A 23,046-nucleotide genomic window follows, 5' to 3' on the forward strand; every position below is an offset into this window, starting at 1 on the left:
CTTTTGTAGCCAAGCAAATCACAGACAATAATAGACATTAGCCTCTGAATAGTACAGAGCCACTATCCCCACAGGGCAGATGAGGAATGAGGCAGAGGGAGGGTAAAGTGACTTGCTCACCATCACACATAGGTTGCCAACCCTCCAGGGCTGTCCTGGAGTCATTATGTCATGCAATGAAACCACCAGGCCTACGTCCCACCAACATTGGCAACCACAGTCACACAGCAGGTCTGTGGCTGGGGTGGGAATTGAACCTAAGTTCCAGTCCCCTGTGCCATCTTTCCTTTGGACTAGGTGCCTGACTTGTGTTGCGTAGCGCCTTTCACCAGAAGTAATCTTTGTGAAGTCAGTGATATTACTGATATGCTCAAGTGCTTTGCTGGACTGGGAACAGAGTGCTCAGCACCTGACAGGTTAAAAGCCCTTACTCATAAATTGGAATGAATTTTGCCAAAAAATAACGTATCCCCTTCATAAAGCTCTGCAGATCCACTCTACGCTGTGGAGTGGGCAGTAAGTCTGTTTTCATTTTCTCCAGATCAGCAATGAAGCCATTTTTGCTCAATTTGTGTCCAATTTAAATAACTTGTCATGTATTTATTAGTAATATTACAGCATTGCCTCAATGGCCTAATCAAGCTCAGGGCCCCATTGTGCTAGGACTGTGAGAGACAGTCCCTGCCTTACAATCCAAGGGATATGGGTGAGAGCAAGAAAGTGCTATTGGCCCCATTTTACAGTTACTGTGTCATGAAGATATTAAGTGACTTGCCCAAAGTCACACAGGAAATGAACTCAGAACTCCTGAATCCCAGTCCAGTGCCTTTAGAGCAAGGCCTCCTTAATTGTCTTCACTGTGCACACACGATTGAACACAGCAACACACTCATCTATATACATACACAGTCCAGTGATATACACTCAGTCCATTCATGCATACACACACACACAATCTCCCTCATGCTCACACACTGTAATCTCTCTAACACAATGTAAGATCTCTCTCTCTCTCTCTCTCGCAGACACACACACAGTTCCCTATGCTCTCTTTCACACACATACAAAGAGGCGCAGGCAGACAGGTGGACTGGGAGGAATAAGCACTCTCTGCAAAGAAATGGCCATTTGCAGCTACTCCTAATTACACTGGTTGAATTCCACATATTAAAATAAGCAGCACATGCAGAGCAGGAATTTATGTGGTGCCTATGTGGTGCTCTTTTGCAAAAACACAGACTTAAAAGAAAATGCCAGCACCTTCTGCCCCCTTCTCGTTGTTCCATTCTGTCCCCCAAAAAGCATGCGTGTCCAGCAGCATGGCGGTAATTTTAAGATTTGTCTGGCCCAGATCCGCTACGGTGGCAGCTTTGGTGAGTCTGGAGAGGCAGATTTCTCTCTCTCAGTGTTTGGAAACATGCTGGCTGCCAATTCATTCCAAGGGAGCCTGTCTCCCCCTCTTTGCTTCCATTCTCTGGAAAGGGCAAGTAAGCCTTGAAACGTCTGGCAGGCTGACTGAATAACTGTGCCAGGAAGCAGGCAAGGTGGTGCCAACAGCAACGTGCTCACTCTGAAGCCAGAGAAAGAAAGAGAGAGACTGGAAAATTACATAAGTCTCCTGAGAGAGAGTCTGTTCATTTCCTGTTGCTGACTTTCTGGTGGGGAAGATGAATACGATCAGGAGTGGTACAATTCTGTAGTGGTCCTTGTATAAATCAGCCCACACAGCCATTGGTGAGTGGAGGGAAACGGGTAAGCGTGGGGGGAATTACGCATGGATTTCGCATGAATTGGTTTAGGGGCTGGTTGTTTTTATTGGGGGACAATAGCACGTACTGTTCTGGTCTGCCGGGTGGTGACCCCGATTCAACAGCTGGTTTGTATCACAAGTGAAAAATGAATTTGGTGGCCTAACCCAGCTCATCTGTGAACATTTCCCAGAGTTACAAAATCACCAGTACTCAATTTGGAGTGATTTGATCAGTTGGCAGTGTCAGATCAGAAAGGACCCAAGACTGGAATAGTTGAATCTGTTCATGGGTCAGGAGTGAGGGGCATTGGCAGAGCTAATTGTGGGGAGCCCAGGGCTGAAATACCAAGGAATGTTCTGTCTCTGGAAGACAGAGATATTTTTGGCAGAGCTGGGAACAGGGTGAAGCCAGCCTGCAATGTACTTAGCTGATGCCCCCCCCCCCACCTTATTTTCCTCCACACTAAATTCTGACATGTGATATTAAGACCAAGAAATTCTCCATGCTCAGGAAGCTTTGTACATTGAAAACATTGCAGACAGTCTGTGCCATTCAGAGTAAGCATTTATGCCATCAGAATGGGGGTAGGGTGGGGATTGAGGGATGAGTGCTTCTGAGTTGCTAGAAGCCTTTTGAGGTGAGAATTCCTTGCACATGCCTCAAACAAAGGGGGGGTGAGGGGCAGTGTGCCAACAAAGACACCCCCACCCACAGCTCCGCCAGGAGTCCAGGTCAGCAAGCCAGCCAAGCCAAGTCTGGATCTTCAGTCAGCACAGCTGGAGAAGCAGTGTCATCCCAAGCTGTCCATCATGCCAGCGCTCGAGAAGCAAGGACTGCCATGTGTTATGGGGAAGAGAGGAGAGTGTGTGTGTGCAGTGCACATGGGGGGAGGAAGAGGCCGGCTTTCCTAGTTTGGTTAAAACCCACTTCAGCCTCTTACACAACACACACAAGGTCCCATGAGCTTGGTAACAACCTCCCTCATGCTATTGTGTGGCTGACCTGCTTAAATAAACTGTGTTATTTTAAGCAAGGGCAGCTGAGCATTTGCTGAAGCTCCTTCTCTCTCTTCCCCTCTCCCCACCCGCCCTTTCCCACTGCTTCAGTTTCCCATCCCACCCCACTTTTCTTTACACAGCGGGATTAATCCATCAAACCAAATGGGGGGGGGAGGAGGAGGGGCAATGATACTGCACTCCAGTGAGCACTGAAGAGGCCCCCATTCATGGGTCAATAAAACCAGGGAGGACTCTCAGATTTAATCAGCCAAGGAGCTCTCCAGCACTGCAGACAATTAACATCAAAGAGAGAGAGAGACACAGAGAGAGAGGGAAGGCAGTTTGGAAATCCAAGTACAATTTTTTCTTTAAAAGACAGGAAGGCTAAGAATGAAGGGAGGGGTGTGTGCTAGGGAAGAGGGCACTCAGATGGCCCAGTGAAGGGTATGGAGTAAGAACCAATAAAAAGGCTGGACAGAGGGAGAGAAGGAGTGACCCACCTGAAGGACGTGATCCCCTGAAGTTCCCCATAATCTCGTTCCCCATTTATAACTGGTAGTACTGTTGCTTACATTCTATCTACATTAGAGAGGAGCCTGAATTTAAAGAGACACAGCCCTGAACTTGAGGAAGACTGGGGACAGATCCACAGCTAGTTTTACAGATGGGAAAACTGAGGCACAAAGCAAAGACGTGACTTGCCCAAGGTCACACCATGAGTTAATGGTAAAGCTGGGAATAGAACTCAGGAGACTTGGCTCCCTGTTTTAACTACTAGACAAACTACCTTACTGATGCTACCATAGAGACTGCCCCTGCCATCACTTATTACAGCATGTATCCTTGCCCCCATGCAGACGCCTGTTGGCTTGAATGGGACGCTGTATGGGAGTAAGCATAAGCATATGCATATTGCATCCGATGAAGTGAGCTGTAGCTCACGAAAGCTCATGCTCAAACAAATTGGTTAGTCTCTAAGGTGCCACAAGTCCTCCTCTTCTTTTTGCGTATGCACAAGAGTAACTTTTGCAGGATTTGACCCGTGAGGATGCAGTTACACATTTGTAGTATCATAATGATCTAAGCAGTTAGAGCTTTAATTTGTTATCAACCATTGTGCAGGTGTGCAATAGGCTGGCAGTGTGTTCCTGAAAAAATAAGTACCTTCTTAACAAATGGTTATCCTGTTGGAAATGCTAAGTGGGCTCTGCCGACTCTATTCGAGATGACTCATTACCCCATCCAGATATAAGCAATGGGCTACCTACAGAAGACCTAGAGTGTGGGCTGAGCAGTCATCAAGGAAGAGCAACCAAGTCTGGGGAGAAGGCTTGGGCTGGATTTTGTGGATAAAGCTAAAGCCCCAGCAGGGGGGTAAGTTTTGACCCATGGCTGTGTTTGAAGCAGTATGCCATCTTCTTCACAAGGTGACAAACTGAAAAAGAAGGTGTTTTATTATTGCTGGGAAAGGGGGTTGTTAGGCAGGGCTCAAGACACAAATTATTTCACATTAGCTTCATGCTTACAAAAATCCCTTCACCCCTAATTGGCCTTACATAACTCCACTATGCAGCACTCTTTCCAACTTCAGGAGCACCACTAAGAAATATTAGACCAGTAGTTAACTGTTTCAGTCATAATTTACTGTCCTCTGAGCTACAATGAGGAGATTGAACAGAAAATCATATCCACACTGGAGCCCACCACAGCATTCCTGCTTCTAAGACTCACGCTTTTTAGACTTCTCTTTTCTAGATTTTGGTGCCCAAATATGCCACCCATTCTACAGTTTTGGCCAACTGCTATGGGGAAATGTAGCCACCCACATATAGGCTGAGGTTTTCTTTAAATTTCCCACTATTGCTCTTGCAGTGCTGCAACTTCACTGATGGCAGCAAACAGTGAGAACATTACTGTAGGTAAGGCAGGACTGGTATTTCACTAGGCAGCCTGGCTCACTGAGTAAGGCAGTGGCCTAGTAATCAAAAAAACATGGGTCCTATTCCTGCCTCTACTACCACCCTTCAACTCTCTACATCCCCTTTTCCCCTCTCACTCTTGTCTAGTTATAGGGTAAATGCTTCAGGGAAGAGACTGCTACTTTTTATGTATTTGTACACCTAGAAATCAGAAAATCTAGTAGCTCAAACACCAGAAGGCAAAAAGACCCCCAGATTTATTGATTTTTAAGCCAATCTCATGGTTTTGGGGGTGCCTGGCTCATGATTTTTGAATTTTGGGGTTGGCAAGACATCTCTTTTAAATATTTGTCTTCCACAGGGACTAGGAGAGATGACATACAAGCACTATAGACCAGAACCAAATTTTCTAGTTGAAAGGCGTGTTTCATTTAAAGCAGTGGTTAGCAATCTTTTATCATTTGCAGACCCCTAAAAATTTTCAAATGGAGGAATCCTTTGGCAATCTTAAACATAACCTGTGGACCCCCAGTGGTCCATGGACCACAGGTTGAAAACCACCATTCTAAAGAAATCGAATGGAAGGAGAAAATCTCCCTAAATTTCAAGCAGTCCTAATACAGCATTACAGTTTCAGAGCTACATATACCCCCCAGGTACTTTACCCTTTCCTGATTTGGAGCATCTCTTCTGTTGAAAATTTTTTTTTTTAAACTCTGAAAGGGATAGTTGGGTATCTGAATTTCCATATATTTCGTCTATTGACAGATTGCATTTCTGTTCTTGGGCACAGAACTCACAAGGTTTGCCTGTTTACCATGTCCAGACCTTTGTTTCCAAAGCTGCGAATTAAGAGTCGACAAAGGCAAATGCACCTAAGAGAGGAAGCATCTGAGCTATGACCTCAGGTCAAAGGCACCAATGGAGGTTGTGATCTGTACCCCAAAGCATGCCAAGTAGGATCTGGTGAAAGCACAGGGAGAGACCAATGATTTGATGGGTGCAAGGCCTCATTGCACAGGAGATAGAGTTGGCACAGCAGTAGGGAAATGAGTCTCTCTCCTGGACTTCAAGGTGATGGGGTTGCAAAGCCTTGGCATTGCCTGGCATTAGTAGGAGTTGATTATTCTTAGGTGAGGAAGAACTAGTTTAAAGCACTCGCTATTCTATTCCACCCAGTTCTATCTGCCCCACTAGGCTCCTCTTCCCACTATATAGTTTCACCAAAGGTTTGCAGCCACAGAGCACTCATTTGTATGTTTGTTCATGTGTTGGCTATCTCAGAACTCTCCTTGGGTTTGGCAGTTACCACAGGTCTGGGCACATTAGACACAGCCTGACGGATCAGGAGGAAGCGAGGGAACATTGACTTGGGCGAACAGCCGTCTGTGTATCGGTTACATCTAAATTGCAGCTGTCTGGATTTGAGGAGGACCGGAAGGGGGCACAGGGCAGGCCCTGGCTTTTTGTCTTGTGCACTGAACTTTGGGATCCTCTTTCCTTCAGTCCACCCACTCTCTTTCTGTCACGTACATCCCCCCACACCCTGCGTTTATTCTCTCTTTCGCCATCTCATTTTGTCCCAAAAGGCTCCTCTCCAAGAGCAGCTCCTTTAAACAGTGAGGGGAGGGAGCCTCTCAGAGCTCTGAGGTAAAATGCCTGGGAAAACATCGCCCATCACCTTTCCTCCTTTTCACTGCACAGTCTCTCTACCATCCCCCTCCCTCTTCCTCAGCAGGTACCTCCAGAGCAGTGGTTCTCATCCTGCAGCTGCGTACTAAAAAAAAAAAAAAATCCAGGTCCCAGCTGCCCTGCCCAGCATGCAGTGAGGTCCGGGGTCTGGGTCTCAGCTGCCTGGCCCCGCGCTTAGCGGTGACCAGGGTCTGGCTGCCTGGTCCCACGCTTGGCAGGGCCTGGCTTCCCGACCCCGTGCTTGGTGGGTTCTGGGTCTGGGTCCCAGCTGCCCAGCCCCACGCCCAGGGCTCCGCTCCTGGCCCCACTCTGTGGAGGGGTCTCTGCGCAGGGGGTGCTGGGCATATGGATTTATGGGGGGGACTTTGGGGGGGGGGGTGCTGTGGTTCTCAACCTGCGGCCCACAATGATTAATAGGTTGAGAACCACTGCTCCAGAGTAACCTTAGGAACAATACCCCAGCATGACCAACCCTTTGGTCTCACTCCGGCAGCTGGTTTCCATTAAATGTTCTTAAGCACTAAGAATTCTCTCACCTGCTCGTCTAAAAGTGTTGTTATGTTTCCTTTCCTTTCTTTCTGCTCCCAAAGGAGGGGAAGGGGCAAACTGACATCAAGAAAGAGACCACAGGACCTGATTCTGGTGCTGCATGTGCAGCAGTCCCATCAAAGGCTGTGAGTTAGCCACCAGCTGAGTTATTTACTTGACCACTTATGTACCCATTGAGTTACTTACCATCTTTCCATGCCCTACTGCCTAGCTGCAGCAGCTCTCTAGCTAGGCCACTAGCATCGTTGGTGACAGGGGACACTGTTGTCCCTCAGAGCACAATTCCTCCATGAAAAAATTGCACATAAGAGGGCCCAAGATCTAATGTGGGTTGACTTATGCAGGGTTGCACACCCAGCTGTAAGTAACAGACAGCTCTGAGCTGGTTATGAGAGAGGTTGGTTGCTGGCAAAGGCAGTAGGTTAGACTTCATGGGGAAAGTGCACTGAGCTGGAAGCCAGGAGGTCACACATTCAAATGTCACCCTTATGAGCTGTTTACATTTCTGTGTATCCTTGTTGTTAAAGAAGGCTTCATACCATTGTGATACTGACAGGCCCGGTGCCAGCTCATGCCTGAGCCTCAGGCAAATTCGCTTGTGTATTAGTATAGATCAAGTAATGGTTAGATGGTGTAAGAGTGTATTGGGTGTTTAAACTTCATGAAAACGAATGGGATGTTATTTGCATTGTTTTCACTTATTTATATCCCATTATAATATAATCACAAACATTTACATTGTGTATACCCCTGTAACTAAATAACTCATCAAAGGAGAAAGAAACCCTTTGGAATGCAAATGAAGAACTGTAACAGAAAATGCTAATTTCAAAGCAAGTGGTCATTGTGTGTGATGATCAAGATCAAGTGCATTCCTCACTCTCACCATCATCACAGCAAAAGCCCGTGTGAGTAGAGAGACTGTCAGCTTGTTTTCTGTTGGAAGAAGCTATAAATGTGTATTCAAAGAAAGATCCTGTATCTCTGACTGTTTGAACTCTTACAGAGGAGGATACCAGATTCAAAACCGATATCCCCCAAGACAATCTGGGTACCCTGAAAACACTTTTGGGAAACTAGCAGTTTATTCCATCACTGCTTCCATTTAGACCTACAAACTGTGATTCACCTGTTAATAATTTTTTTTATTTGCTTTAACCTTGCAATAACTCTCATTTCTTTTTCTTGGCTAATAAACCGATAGTTAGTTTACAATAGAATTCGCTACCAGCATTGTCTTTGGTGTAAGATCTGGAGTACCAATGGATCTGAGGTAAGTGGCTTGCCCTTTGGGACTGGGAGCAACCTGATGTGGTGTGATTTATTTGGGGGGGGGGGGGTTAGGGACTTTTATTCACAAAGTCCAGTTTGTCTGGATGGCAAGTTAGACTGGAGAGTCTAAGGGGACTGTCTGTGACTCCATGGTAAGATTGGTATAGTGACCCAGGAGTTCACATTTGTCACTGGCTTGGTGAAATCTAATTATAGAACACACCACTAGTTTGGGGTGTCTGCCTGTTTTTCTGACAGTCTGCCCTGAGATAGGCACTCTGTGATGGGGTTATCCAGACCCTCTGATGCCCCCTTCTGGAGGCCTTGTGGCCCTGCCACACCCTGCCCCCAAAAAAGGGCAGTGGAGAGGGTCCTCCAAGATGCATAGAGTGGTTGTGTGGGACACAGCCAATCAGGGCCCAGCAGTCTAGTATAAGAAGAGCTGCAGGGCCACTAGACATTCAGTTACTTGCTGGAACTGTAGTAGTGTGGCTAGGGGAGGGGGAGAATGCGTGCGTGCCCTGTGCTGGTTGCTTGGACTCCATTAAGACAAGGCCCTGAGGTATGGGTGAAGATGGTGTAGGGCTGTGGGGATATAGCAGTCATCTGTTGTGTCCCTTTAACTATCTACAGGGTCCTGGGGCTGGGACCTGGAGTAATGGGTGGGCTGGGCACAGCTATGGGAGCAGAGGTCTGGATATTGAGGCACCCCAGAGAGGGAACTGAACTATAGTGGCCTAGCTGGAGAGCTGCAGTCAGAAAGCTCAAGAGGGTGAAGACATTGTCTTCAGGGAGGGAACTCTGGGCCACTGCCCTATCCCAGAGCAGGGACAAACTGAAAGAGGGAGAATGCAGGCACATGCACTTACTCAAGGGGGTGCTCATGAGAGGTGAGCCAGCCCTGTTATGCACTCTCAGTTCTGAGCAACTCCAGACATAGGTGCTGACTCTGGGTGCTCCAGGGCTGGAGCACCCATAGGGAAAAATTGGTGGGTGCTCTGCACCCACTGGCAGCCAAGCTCCCGCCTGCCTCACCTCTGCCGCCTCCTCCCCTGAGTGCTCCATGTCCCCACTTCTCCTCCCAGTGCTTGCTGCCACAAAACCGGTGTTTTGTGGCGTAACAAGCTCTGGGAGGGGGAGGAGTGGCAATGCAGTGTGCTCAGGGGAAGGGGTTGGAATGGGGTGGAGTCGGGGTGGGGACTTGGGGGAGGGGGGTTGAGGACACCCCCCCACCCCACCCCTGGACCCAGCAGAAGTTGGCACCTATGACTCCAGACAGTTATCCTAGCAGGCTAGCAAGTATCCTTTCCCCTGTTGCACAAGTAAGCTAAATGAGAAGCTGAGTAATGATATTTTGCGCAGAGCTGAGACTCTCACCCAAGTCTCTAATGACAGGCTCAAGCCTTATCCACTCAGCCCCATCTCCTTTCAAAATAAGCTTGTCAAGTCCATATCCTTGCCTACCCACTCTGTAACTGCTGCTCAATGTTTTCCTGTCAGAGCCAGGAATAGAACCAAGGAGTCCTGATCCCAACCTATTGTTGCTGTCTGCCAGGTAATTCTGTATCCCACTGGCTGGTCTACAAGAAAAGTAAGTTACTCCTGTAGCTTGTTTGGCAGCAATTTTGTGCTGCCTGTCTGGAAGTCCTGGATTCAAATCATGATGATGCCCCAACTAGGGGCAGAGGAGCAGGCTTTTGGTTAAATAAACTGGGACTCTTTTCTAGGTGTTTTTTTTTAAGCTGATTTAATTTACAGAATGAGAAACATGCATTAAAAACAGGTTTTTTGTTGCATATTGCACTATAACTGATAGGTTAAAAAACATAACATGGGTGTTTCACATTTCAGTCCTTTATCCCTCTCTCTTCCCCCCCCCCCCCCCCCCCCCCGCACTTGGAGTTTACACATTGGCAGGGCTGAAGGTTGAGAAATATGGGTATGCCTGAGTGATGGAATCCTAGTGATAGTCTGTCTCAAATGATAGAGACTCATGCTGGGGGGGGGGGGGGAACAGAGGGACAATTGGCTGACAGTTCATTGCTGCGCTTTATTCTGGATTGTCACACCACTTGCTTCTTTTTCTTGTATTCTGCAGTTGTTTCTGAAATGGGGAGAAGTATGGAATATGGCTGGCTTGGATGGCTGAGAGCTAACCTGTTTGAGAGCAGCTGGGGAAAAAGGAGGGAAGGAGCTCATTCTATTGCAGGAGCCCTGTTTCAATGTACAGTCAGAGGGGAATCTGGGGAGTCAGCTAGCATTAGCCAATTGCAACAGGGGGATCTTGAACCAAAAAGATACAAGACTCTCTGTAGGCTAAACATAGACCATATGCAAAGGGAGCATGGATCTCTAGTTGTTCCACATCCATGTTTCCAACAGCCAGATCTGAAGGAAAAGCAGAGATGGATTCTAACTCAGAGCTGCAGGCAAAGGGGAGGCTAAGAGGATGATTTTGCCCTTTTAAAAACAAGAAATAACTACCCAAGATCAGACTCATTGAATGGTCTCTTACTGGAGTCTGTAGCCGAGAACAATCTGCTCCTCCCTTCTTACAGCTCAGAAACCTACTCGGACTCCACTGGTTGGCTATCCCCACTGTGCTGTTTGTTCCCTCCACAAACACCTTTACAGTTTTGTGCAGCAATACTAGTTACAATATCCCTTGACTCCACAGCCCTTTTCCCAGGGTCCGAGAAGAGATCTCTTGCTGGAGCATTCTCTGAAACTAGACTCGGCTAGCACTGCTTACCCTCCCCTGTACATGGCCGCCTTGTGCCTTTTCATCAGTCTACAGCTATTGGGCTAATTAATCCTTTAGCTCACCCAGCCTGCTATCCTGATTGGGGAATGAAATGTGATTAGCTAATCAGCCCTCTCTGAGGGAGCTAATTAGTGCCAGAGTGATCAAAGTGCAGGGAGTTAACAGGTGAGCCTGACCTCTGTCACAGGGTCATTTTTATGTGGTCATTGGTGGTAGATCGTCTCTTCAGATCCTGCCTCGTATCTAGGGAGTTAATGTGATCTCCTGGTGAGCACAGCGAATTGGGTGGTAGGACTCTCAGGTTCCAACCCTAGCTGCAGAACCCTGGGAAAGTAACTTCCTTGCTTTGTACCTCAGTTTCCTCTGTGTGAAATGGGGATAACAAAGCTCACCTGCTTCCCAGGGATATTATGGAGTTTAATTAGTATTTGTAAGTTGCTTGCAGATCTGCTGATGAAATAGGCTATGCCAAGCCTACAGTGTTGTCATTATTACCAGGCCAGAGGATGCTGTGTTTAACTGAATTGATTCCTGATTGTTTGGTTACCGTCTCATAAGCTTTTATAGAGACAAAACCACAAATTTGCTAACCAACTCTTCTCCAATTCAGAAGATAGCAATGCCTACAATACATGGGTAGTGTACAACCCATAGTCCCATCTCTTAGAACTGCACACTCTTTGCTGCAGGCTTGCCTTGTTACAGGCATCTTTTCCCAGCACACCTTTCCTCTGACTGGCCTTTCAAATTTGGCATCCCTAAAGCAGCTGTTTTGTAATTGGCTCCTGCTTGCTACATCTCTCTTCCACTTAGTGTTAATACTCCTGCTAGGTTTCCACTTCTCCTGCTGAGAAGGGGTGTGTTCTCATAGTGCCCTTTGCTTTGTATGACATACTAAGAATTACTATGAAAGACTGCTGTAGCATGAATGCCTCTCTGAAGTTTTCAGTTTGGTAAAGATACATTCATTTTTAAAGTTTGGCCCTTTCTATCATCAGGTTTGCCTCCATTTTGCACTGAAATTTCAAAGGCTGGTGGCAAGAGTTGTTAATGTTAAGTGCCCTTCCATTGAAAGGGAATAGCACTAAACATAGGCTGGCTCCTAACCAAGAGAACTGGCTTGACAAGGGAGAGGTCACCTTGGCAATCAAGTCACTGGAGGGGGGCGAGGTGGCAAGGGGGCCATCTGACCAAGGGGGCTGAAAGCTTAAAAAGGGGTTGTTAGCCATTTTATCTCCAGCTCAGAGGAAAAGGGAATCATTCCAGTATGTGGGGCCTGCGTAAGATGAGGGGCGGGCCTGCCTGCTTACCTGAGCCCAGATGGCCCTCCACTGGCTCCCAAGGGCAGGGGGAGCTATTGAGGAGCTCTGTGGTTAGGATGTTTTTCTGTTTGAGCTGTGATCTCTTGTGCTTTAGAGAGACACTTTGCTGAGGCTATCATATGTGCTAATCACAAAAAGAACAGGAGTACTTGTGGCACCTTAGAGGCTAACAAATTTGAGCATAAGCTTTCATGGGCTAAAACCCACTTCATCGGCTGCAAGCAGTGGAAAATACAGTAGAAAAGATTATACACACACAGAACATGAAACGATGGGTGTTGCCATAACTGATCACTGTAATGAGTATGTATGGCAACACCCATCGTTTCATGTTCTGTGTGTGTATAATCTTTTCTACTGTATTTTCCACTGCTTGCAGCCGATGAAGTGGGTTTTAGCCCACGAAAGCTTATGCTCAAATTTCTTAGCCTCTAAGGTGCCATAAGTACTCCTGTTCTTTTTGCAGATACAGACTAACATGACTGCTACTCTGAAACCTGTTAATCAGTTACTGTGAGCCCCCTGAGAGTTTTGCTGGGATACTAAGCAAGTGGGGTATCTTGGGAGTCAGCATTGCATCTTGAGCCTAGGCAGCTGGATGGCAGCTTTCAGGGTGAGGTACTAGACAGCAGGTCTGGACCTTGAGCCTGTGCTTAGGGAGCCCCTAGGCTGGGGCAGTGGCTGGACTCAATCAAGCTCCAGATGCTTTGATTCCCCTCACAGTCTGGTGTGTGGCTGGCAGGGGCACTTGGCCAGATCTGTGACCCCAGATCTGTGTTTGTGGGTTTGATTCATTTTGTTTTTGCTGCACATTCATGATTTGATGGTTGGCTGTTGTGTGGTGCTGTCTGTTGTAGACCACCTCTCACCTAGGATTAGGTACAGTGTCTCCTCAACACTTATAAAAGGGAGGTGTTTCTGTTAATTCAAGGAACTATGTATTTTTTTTTAACACCCTCCTCCCCATTTTGGACCTAGAATAAGAAAAATGTTTGTCTTGCTCTCTCCTTTGTCATATTGGCTTTATAGCGCTTTATAGTTTGCAGTTCATAGAGCAAATCTGTATTTGGTAAGTCTGACTTAGCTTTGCCCATTTCACTGTGGGGAGATGTCAGCTAATGCCTGGGCTCTCAACCGGGAGGCCATAACAGGTTCCAAGGAGTTGCAGCCAGCTTCCCTTTAAGGTTAGATTGGTGGTAGGTCCTGACACTCTTCTTAACCAGGGGTCACACTATGGAAAATGTTGAGAATCACTGTCTTAGTGCCCTCCTTTTGTGCAGGGACTTCTTGAAATCTTTTTTTCTTCCCTGTTGACTGTGGGTTTTTTTTTTTTTTTTTTAATGTTGGTCCAGTAACCTGGGCATCATTCCATTTTTGGTGATAACCCACTGGTCAGAAGGTTGTAGAGACTTGCATGTGGTGATTTTATAGGAGTAAGTTGTCTCCAATTGGATTCTGGTTTGGATCCTTGAGTCTAGTGCTTTATGGAGGAAGGGAGTGCTTTCAGGGTTGTTGGTGCTTTCTGTATGTTGACTAGGAGGAGCCCACTCTGTTCTGCTCTGCAGCCATTGTTGCAGGGGTTCCTGTGTACATATAATGCTTGTCTGCAGAACGGTAGGTACAGGGTTACTGTTGAGATTTTGTCCAAGTTGGTGGCACTGGCTGTTAAAGATGGTTTTGCTCACATTGAATTATGCCACTGCATAACTTTAGTGGAGGGTTATCTATCTGGTGGCGTTATTTATGGCATAGCTGGCCTGCAGATTTTTTTTTCTTGTGATGCTTTCATAGCCAATTCTATGCCACTATCATGATGTTTACTTTGTTTGGGTTGCTTTGTATCTTTATCTAAACTAGCATGTGAAATGCAGGGATGACAGACCAGATCTAGCATGTGGCTGAATCCTAGACTGACTTTGCTGAAAACCACATGGTATAAAAGCAGCACAGCACAAAGTTCAGCCTCTTGATGGATTGAGTCCATTATCCCTTGCCAACATCTTATCCCTGCCCAATTTTGCTGTTCTCTGATGCTGGGGGAAGACCTGGGTTTGGTCCTCTGCTCCCCTCTGCCTGAAGGTAGGTTGAGGTAGAACAGGAAACCACCACTCAAAGTAGCAAAAGACTTGAGGAAAAAGCCTTTTGTTCCTGAAACTAGAACACAATAAATCAAGGGGACCTGCCTTAAAGAAACTTGGAGTGCTCTTTTAATTAAAAAAAAAACCCCAAATCCCAGAATTGCTAAAAGGAAATGGAGGGAGGGAAGAAGAGACCTCTGAGATGCTTCATAAATCACATGCTGAGTGGGTTGAACTGAGGAACATCTGCTCCAGGTCCCACTGTGAGGGAGAGCACCATAGTGGACTGAATGTCCATGTGTGAAAGCAGATAGAAGGCTGCTGATTTGGAGAAGGAAAACCCCTTCTGGGGAATAAAACAGGCCATTTCCTGCGCCCACCCAAAATAGAGCCAGATTAAGCCCAACTCAATCTATCACTTTTAAACATCTTTTTTTAAATGTTGTGGGGCCGAGACTGGTTTTCTGGTGCTGAATGCTTGACATCAGTGGGGGAATTTGCTAAACATCTCCAATGTTTATACACAACTGCGAGGTGTCTGGGAACTAAACAGAAAGCACTGGAAGTATTAGTGTAAAGCTAAATTATGACTTAACTGGCATCAGAGACTTGGAGTGATAAATCTCCAGATTGGGATATTTGTACAGTGGGCTATAGCTTGACAAGGAAGGACAGGCAGGGGAAAAGGGAGGTACATTATGCATCAAGAATATATATGCTTTTTCTGAGGTCCAAAAGATGGTGAGAGGCAGACCAGTTGAAAGTCTCTAGGGGAGGGGGAAAAAAAAGACCACCAAATCAAGAAGAGGATGTGGATGAGACATTTCTAGAACAAATAACACAAATATCCAAAATACAAGACCTAGTAGTAATGGGGGACTTTACCTACAAAACCTAAGGTTGTCTACATTAGAGAGCTTACAGTGGCACAGCTGTACAGAGAGCTCTCTTGTTGACATAGCTACCACCTCTTGTTGGGGGGTGGCTTAATTATGTTGGTAGGAGAAGGTCTCCCACTGACAGCACTGTGAACACTACCCCTTATGCTGGTGAAACTGTGGCTCGGGGCATTTCTTCACACCCCTGAGCAACATAATGTTTGCTGACATAAGTGGTAGTGTAAACATGGCCTAATTCAGCAAAACACAAAATTTCCATTAAGCTCTTGGAATGTATTAGAGAACTTAGTTTCAGAAAGTGGTGGAAGTAACCTGGGGGTGGCCATTTTAGACTTCTTTCTGACCTACAGGGAGGGATTGGTTGTGAATCTGATGGTGGAAGACCATTTGGGTGACAGTGGCTGATGATAAATTTCATGATCTTAAGGAAAGGAAATGAGAGCAGCAGAATAAGGACAATGGACTTCAAAAAGCAGACTTTAATATACTCCAGATAGTTGGTAAGGTCCCATGGGAAGAAAATCTAATTGATAAAGGAGTTCAGGAAAACTTGCAGTTTCTCAAGGAGACGATAGTCCAGGCACAACCACAAACTATCCTGATACTATTCTTCCTATCTCTCCTTTGTAAGAGGCCAATTGGGCTCCATCAGGAGTTTCTTTACCTGAAAATCAAAAAGGAATTCCACAAAAAGTGGAAACATGGATGAATTGCAAGGAGGAATACTACAAAAAGTGGAAACATAAAGGGACAATCAGAAAAGCTACAGCACAAAATGAGCTACACCTAGCAATGGACATAAAGAACCTGTTATTTCCTTTTAATACATTGGGAGTAGACAAAGGTGAAGGAAAGCATGGGCCCTCTACTTAGTGGGGAAGGAGAGCTAATGATTGACTTCAAGAAGTCAGAGTTCAGTGCCTATTTTGCTTCAGTCCAGGGTGGATTAAAAATCAATGCTTGGTTTTTAAAATTCTAAAAACGGGTTTATTTTTTTTATTTTGCTCAAAGGTTTTTTGTTGGAAAAACCATCTGAATAGTCATAATTAAGTAAAAAGAAAAGGAGTACTTGTGGCACCTTAGAGACTAACCAATTTATTTGAGCATAAGCTTTCGTGAGCTACAGCTCACTTCATCGGAGTGAGCAGTAGCTCACGAAAGCTCATGCTCAAATAAATTGGTTAGTCTCTAAGGTGCCACAAGTCCTCCTTTTCTTTTTGCAAATACAGACTAACACGGCTGCTACTCTGAAACCTATAATTAAGATACATTATAACTCAAAGATCTCCTCATGGAATAGGGATTATAAAGTGTAATTCTATAGTATGAGACAATATATTCATGTAACGTTTAAGAAAAGTTTTTGTAAAGGAGTTCCAATAGTTCATGGATTAGGGACTGAATCTTATGGGGTTCCAGGGGCTTCTGTATAGATTATTTAGGTTAAATTTTCTATCTAACCAATGGGACTCTGCCATCAGAGATGCTTAGTTTTGCAGTTCTCAAATTGGATTTGTGTCTCCAGAGAACATACTTAACAGCAAAAAATGTTTTAAAATAATATATAGGGGTGAGACATAACAGACCTCAATCCTATTGTCCACAGATTTGCAGAGGGACACAGTCAATCCCTTACCTCTCTAGAAATGCAAAACTTCAAAAAGTTCAATGAATAGAAGATTGTTGGGTGTGGAATAGATCTGGACAAGGAGAAGTCTGGAGATAAATGTGAGAAGGAAGAGACAGGCAGTAGAAACAAAAGTGAAACTGTTTTTGAGCATCATATTCCAGAAGTCTTGAGGTCTTCCTGAGTGTAGCCTTCATTGATTTGAGATCTACCATACCATTCTCTTCCTAGAAGGGAACCTATAATGGCAGCAGGCTGTAAAATATTCCCAGTTTGGGAATATTTTAATGAAGTTTCTCTATCATAGAATATCAGGGTTGGAAGGGACCTCAGGAGGTCATCTAGTCAACCCCCTGCTCAAAGCAGGACCAATCCTCAACTAAATCATCCCAGACAGGGCTTTATAAAGCCTGACCTTAAACCCTCAAAGGAAGGAGCTTCCACCTCACTAGGTAACCTATTCCAGTGCTTCACCACCCTCCTAGTGAAAAAGTTTTTCCTAATATCCAACCTAAACCTCCCCACTGCATCTTGAGACCTATTACTCCTTGTTCTGTCATCTGCTACCACTGAACAGTCTAGATCCATCCTCTTTGGAACCCCCTTTCAGGTAGTTGAAAGCAGCTATCCAATCCCCCCTCACTCTTCTCTTCTGCAGACTAAACAATCCTAGTTCCCTCAGCCTCTCCTCATAAGTCATGTGTTCCAGTCCCCTAATAATTTTTGTTGCCCTCCGCTGGACACTTTCCAGTTTTTTCCACATCCTTGTAGTGTGGGGCCCAAAACTGGACGCAGTACTCCAGATGAGGCCTCACCAACGTTGAATACAGGGGAACGATCACGTCCCTCGATCTGCTGACGATGCCCCTACTTATACAGCTGAAAATGCCATTAGCCGCCTTGGCAACAAGGGCACACTGTTTACTCATATCCAGCTTCTTACCCACAGGTTCTGCGGAAAAGGACCTAGGGGTTACAGTGGACAAGACAGACAGGCATGCCTGCAAAATGCAGACAGTGCAACAAAGAAATGCAAGGCCTGGTTGCCCAAAAGAAACAACATCCTGAGAAGTGTTCCTTCTCAGGAGGAAGCTCCGTTGAAGATGATGAAAGGAACATGACTGAACATGCAGGATCTTCAGGTTGGTAAACTTTTTTTATTTCATACTTGTTTCTTAAGGACTGCCTGTCTTCCTTCTGGACTATTCTTGAATTCTCATGTTTGAGCAAAAAATATAGTTGTTACTCGATGGTACTAGCATTTTAGATGCAGTTGTGATAAAAATAAATAGCTGAAATAGGCAGATCTTCCTTTTACAATTTCACCTTTAAAGTAGTACAGAGTGTCAGTGGATGCAATGAGTAATACTAAAAACAGGATGATTAAATAACTACAGTGACTTATTTTGTTTAGGAGAATCCATCCTCAATATGCAGGATTCTGAAGACTATCCACCTTTAAGATCACCATTTTCTATAGTTTTAGAGTTATCTGCCAATGATAGTGTTTGTCATATCATGTATGTCATATAGCCACAGTATATCACCTGTAGCAAAAGGGGGGGGGGGAGAACACAACCTTGTCTATGGCTGTTTCTGGATGATGGAGATAAGAACCAGCAGATTATGAAGAGGTAATTGATGAGAAAATTGCCTGGTCTGTTATGCAACAGACTCTCCTTTTTCATATGATTTGAGAACCCACACTTCATTAAAATGGTTCAGTCATTAAGACCAGGATACCGTCCACCCAACAGAGCAGATGTTGCAGGCAAATAACTGGATAAAGTGTATGAAAGAGAAATTGAGCAGCGTGCAAAAGGTCTAGAGGGTGAAATTGTTAACCTGAGTCTTGATGAGTGGAGCACGGTCCACAATGACTTTGTTTGTGCTTGTGGGTAAGGAAGCCATTCCCTTCTGTTGTCAGAAACAATTGATACATCAGGAAATGCACAAACAGCAGAAAAAGCTATAACAAACTGTGGGGGGGGAATTCAAATGTCTAGTATACAGCTTGGTCACAGACAATGCTGCAAATGTATCCAAGATGAGGAGAAATTTAGAGAGTGAAGAGTCCCAAGCTAATAACATATGCTTGCAGTGCTCATTTGATTCACCTCCTAGCCCAAGACTTCAGTGTTGAAATTGCAAAATACTTCCATCACAACCACCATGCAGCAGCTGCTCTGAAAAAAGTGGGAGGAACCAAGCTAACTCTCCTCCAAGATGTGCGATGGAATTCAGTAGTGAACTGTCTTGAGCACTATATCAAGAACTGGCCTAATCTGATAGTGTGAATAAAATAATGAAAAAATAAATGGTACTGTCACAGCCAAAGTTCTCAACATTGGGCTTAAGAGAAATGTTGAACACATGCTGAGTACCTTGAGCCTATTGCTGTAGCCTTGGCTTAACTTCAATATAGGAACATGTTGTTGAACAGTCCATTTGTAAGCACCTAGAGGATAATGGGGTTATAAGGGAATAGGCAGCATGGATCTGTCAAGAGCAAATTATGCCAAACCAGCCTAGTTTCCTTCTTTGACAGTATTTTTGGCCTAGTGCAGTAGGGGGAGGAGCAGTAGATGTATGATGTACCTTGATTTTTAGAAAGACTTTTGACACCATTTAAACCTGGGTATGTTTCTTCTTGAGACAAGAAGACCTGAGGGGAACCTGAGAAGTCTTCACATCTGTTAAAGGCTGTTTATAAAGAGAATGATCAACTTTTCTCTACAGCTCCTGATGGTAGGACAAGAAATGGGCTTAATCTACAGCAAGGAAAAGAGTAGTTAAACTCTGGACTAGGCTTCCAAGGAAGGTTAGGGAATCCCTATCATTTCTTAAGTAAAGATTAGACAAACACCTGTCAAGGATCTAGGTTTACTTGGTCCTGCCTCAGCACAGGGGCCTTGACTAAATGACCTCTCCAAGTCCCCTCCAGCCCTATATTTCTGAGTCTAGTGCTGTGAAGACAACTGTTTAGTCCCCACTCCTTGGATTTTTGACTTCCCACCTGCATTGTCCAGCCCCAAGACTGCTGTGACAGCAGATGGCTCAGCCCTGGGAAGGATGGGGAGAGATGGAGATGAAGGAAGGGCCTTGTATTTCTCAACAGTACTGCCTCAACCAGATTGAGGCAGCTTTTTTTTGAACTTCTAAGGGAGTCCCATCCAGTAATAGGTGGCTGCTACAGCACTTGTTTGTTCCTGCTTCTGTGGCTGGTGAACAAGGATGGAGCAGGCAAAGGGCCAGGTACCAAGCAGAAACAGCACGGTGCTAATGTGAGCATCAGAGAGTCACAGTAAGGAAACTAGCATTCTGGGGGAGAGTGTCAGAGATCTCCTAGAGAAGATACATCCCCTGCAGCTCTACAGGCATGTCAGGGGCTGCCTGTGGGGGCCATGGGGCTGACTGGAGCAGCTTTTGCTTGGCCTAGATTTATGCCAAGCAAGCAGAGCACTAATGACACCTAAGCTCCCTCACTCATGTGAGAGATCTCTCCAAGTAGACGGGGTGGGTGGGGGGAGAGAACACACCAGAAATTGGCCACAAAGGGGGGTGGAGCAAAGAAGTAGGGGGAGATGCTGGACCTGCTGCAACTCCATTTATTTAGGTGGGGATTATACCAGGGATGAATGTGCCCTTGCATCACATGGGTGTTGCAGAACCATAATATAGTCATGGTGCAACAGCTAGGCATTGCTGGTACATCTTCACAAGAAGCCCTCATGGCCTGAGCATTTGGTTCCCCTCACTGTCCCATAGTAGGCACCCTCCAGCAATGACATTTGGAATAGCTACTAGGTCAAAAGTGTGCTGCAATTAGCTATGCCAGTATTATGCCTTTGTTTTCAGTGTGCTGTGCCAAGCTGTTAAATCTAAGGGCTCTATCATGTGCAGATGTTTTCTGTTTGTTTCAGAGCAGACATAGGGGAGATGCACAAACCTGTCATTCTCTCTTGCTGGGAGACTTTCTTTCTTCCCTTTGACTTGGTCTCAATCTACAATAAAGGTCACCCAGATGGGAAATACTTTGCTCTTTGTGTATGGAAAAACATGAAAGGTTGTCAGAAATCTCCATCTTTGGGGTTTTGGTGCCTCCAACACCTGGGCAGTGTATTTATTAAACATGGCCGAGAATAACTAGGTGTATGTAAGAAAAAAGATACTTAGCTGCCTTTCATCTCCAGAATGCTTTAGAGACATGAGCTAGCTAGTCTGTAAATACACACTGTCTGCAATGGGTTCAACCTTCTGCCTTCACTGTGAAACCAATGGACTGTCCAGCAAAGCTGACAAAAGCCCCATATCTCGTAGAACAGGTCCCTTTTGCCTTTCAGCCGACCTCTGGCTACTCCCCAGTTCTTTTCTCTGCTCAAAGTGTGTGGTGTCTCTGTCTCTGCTTCCCTCCCTCGCTGGCCAAGATCAATTTCACTAAATGAATCATAGTCTAGTGGAAACTCCCTATGAACTTTGCCAAGAATTGCAAAGTTGATGAAAGAGCAACGTTCAGCCAAGAGGAGCTTTGCGTGGTTCTTACTGGTTGGGACCAGCAGAGGTTCCCATTAGAGCTGGTGCCTATAGGCCATGAGGGTCGTGGTTGGTGTCTCAGCTGAGATTTGTGCCCACATACACACAGTGAGTCTAGCCATGGTTTAGAGGGCACAAGTAGTGGTTATCTAACACAACTGGCCCTGTAACATTGTTACTGGAAGCCTCTCTCCATACCTGCCTTCCCTGGCAGCCACAGATCATTTCTTTAGGTCTCTCTACCAGGCTTCTCCTGTTTGCAATTGATGGAATTTTAATTCAGAGCATTTCCCATCCCTCCAGATTAGCAACACCGTTCCATTTATTCTTCACACTACTTTGGAATTTGCATTTAGCCTAAATCTGGCTTTAAACCTTGCTTCCCACAGCAATGACACTCTGGTTGTGTGGACTTCACAGGTGATGGTGCAACAGATGTGGTCCAATAGATAGGGCACAAGACTGAGGGTATGTCTACACTACGAAATTAGGTCGAATTTATAGAAGTCGGTTTTTTAGAAATCGGTTTTATATATTCGAGTGTGTGTGTCCCCACAGAAAATGCTCTAAGTGCATTAACTCGGCGGAGCGCTTCCACAGTACCGAGGCTAGAGTTGACTTCCGGAGCGTTGCACTGTGGGTAGCTATCCCACAGTTCCCGCAGTCTCCGCTGCCCATTGGAATTCTGGGTTGAGATCCCAATGCCTGATGGGGCTAAAACATTGTCGCGGGTGGTTCTGGGCACATATCGTCAGCCCCCCATTCCCTCCCTCCCCCCGTGAAAGCAAGGGCAGACAATCATTTCGCGCCTTTTTTCCTGAGTTACCTGTGCAGACGCCATACCACGGCAAGCATGGAGCCCGCTCAGCTCACTTTGGCAATTAGGAGCACATTAACCACCACACGCATTATCCAGCAGTATATGCAGCACCAGAACATGGCAACGCGATACCGGGCGAGGAGGCGACGTCAGCGCGGTCCCGTGAGTGATCAGGACATGGACACAGATTTCTCTGAAAGCATGGGCTCTGCCAATGCATGCATCATGGTGCTAATGGGGCAGGTTCATGCTGTGGAACGCCGATTCTGGGCTCGGGAAACAAGCACAGACTGGTGGGACCGCATAGTGTTGCAGGTCTGGGACGATTCCCAGTGGCTGCGAAATTTTCGCATGCGTAGGGGCACTTTCATGGAACTTTGACTTGCTTTCCCCTGCCCTGAGGCGCATGAATACCAAGATGAGAGCAGCCCTCACAGTTGAGAAGCGAGTGGCGATAGCCCTGTGGAAGCTTGCAACGCCAGACAGCTACCGGTCAGTTGGGAATCAATTTGGAGTGGGCAAATCTACTGTGGGGGCTGCTGTGATGCAAGTAGCCCACGCAATCAAAGATCTGCTGATATCAAGGGTAGTGACCCTGGGAAATGTGCAGGTCATAGTGGATGGCTTTGCTGCAATGGGATTCCCTAACTGTGGTGGGGCTATAGACGGAACCCATATCCCTATCTTGGCACCGGAGCACCAAGCCGCCGAGTACATAAACCGCAAGGGGTACTTTTCGATAGTGCTGCAAGCTCTGGTGGATCACAAGGGACGTTTCACCAACATCAACGTGGGATGGCCGGGAAAGGTGCATGATGCTCG

At 45.9% G+C, this 23,046-nt stretch overlaps 1 long non-coding RNA gene across 1 annotated transcript in view; it reads left to right on the forward strand.

Moving 5' to 3' along the window:
* Positions 1-1,657: 1,657 nt before the first annotated feature.
* The window catches only part of LOC125621161 (uncharacterized), a 35,250-nt gene continuing 13,861 nt past the window's right edge, over positions 1,658-23,046 (forward strand). The window contains exons 1-2 of the long non-coding RNA XR_007352454.2: positions 1,658-1,734; positions 17,821-18,013. This is a non-coding gene — a long non-coding RNA (uncharacterized LOC125621161). The remainder of the gene's footprint in view (positions 1,735-17,820; positions 18,014-23,046) is intronic.

This window comes from Caretta caretta, chromosome 1, assembly GCF_965140235.1.
Source record: "Caretta caretta isolate rCarCar2 chromosome 1, rCarCar1.hap1, whole genome shotgun sequence".
Lineage (NCBI taxonomy): Eukaryota > Metazoa > Chordata > Testudines > Cheloniidae > Caretta > Caretta caretta.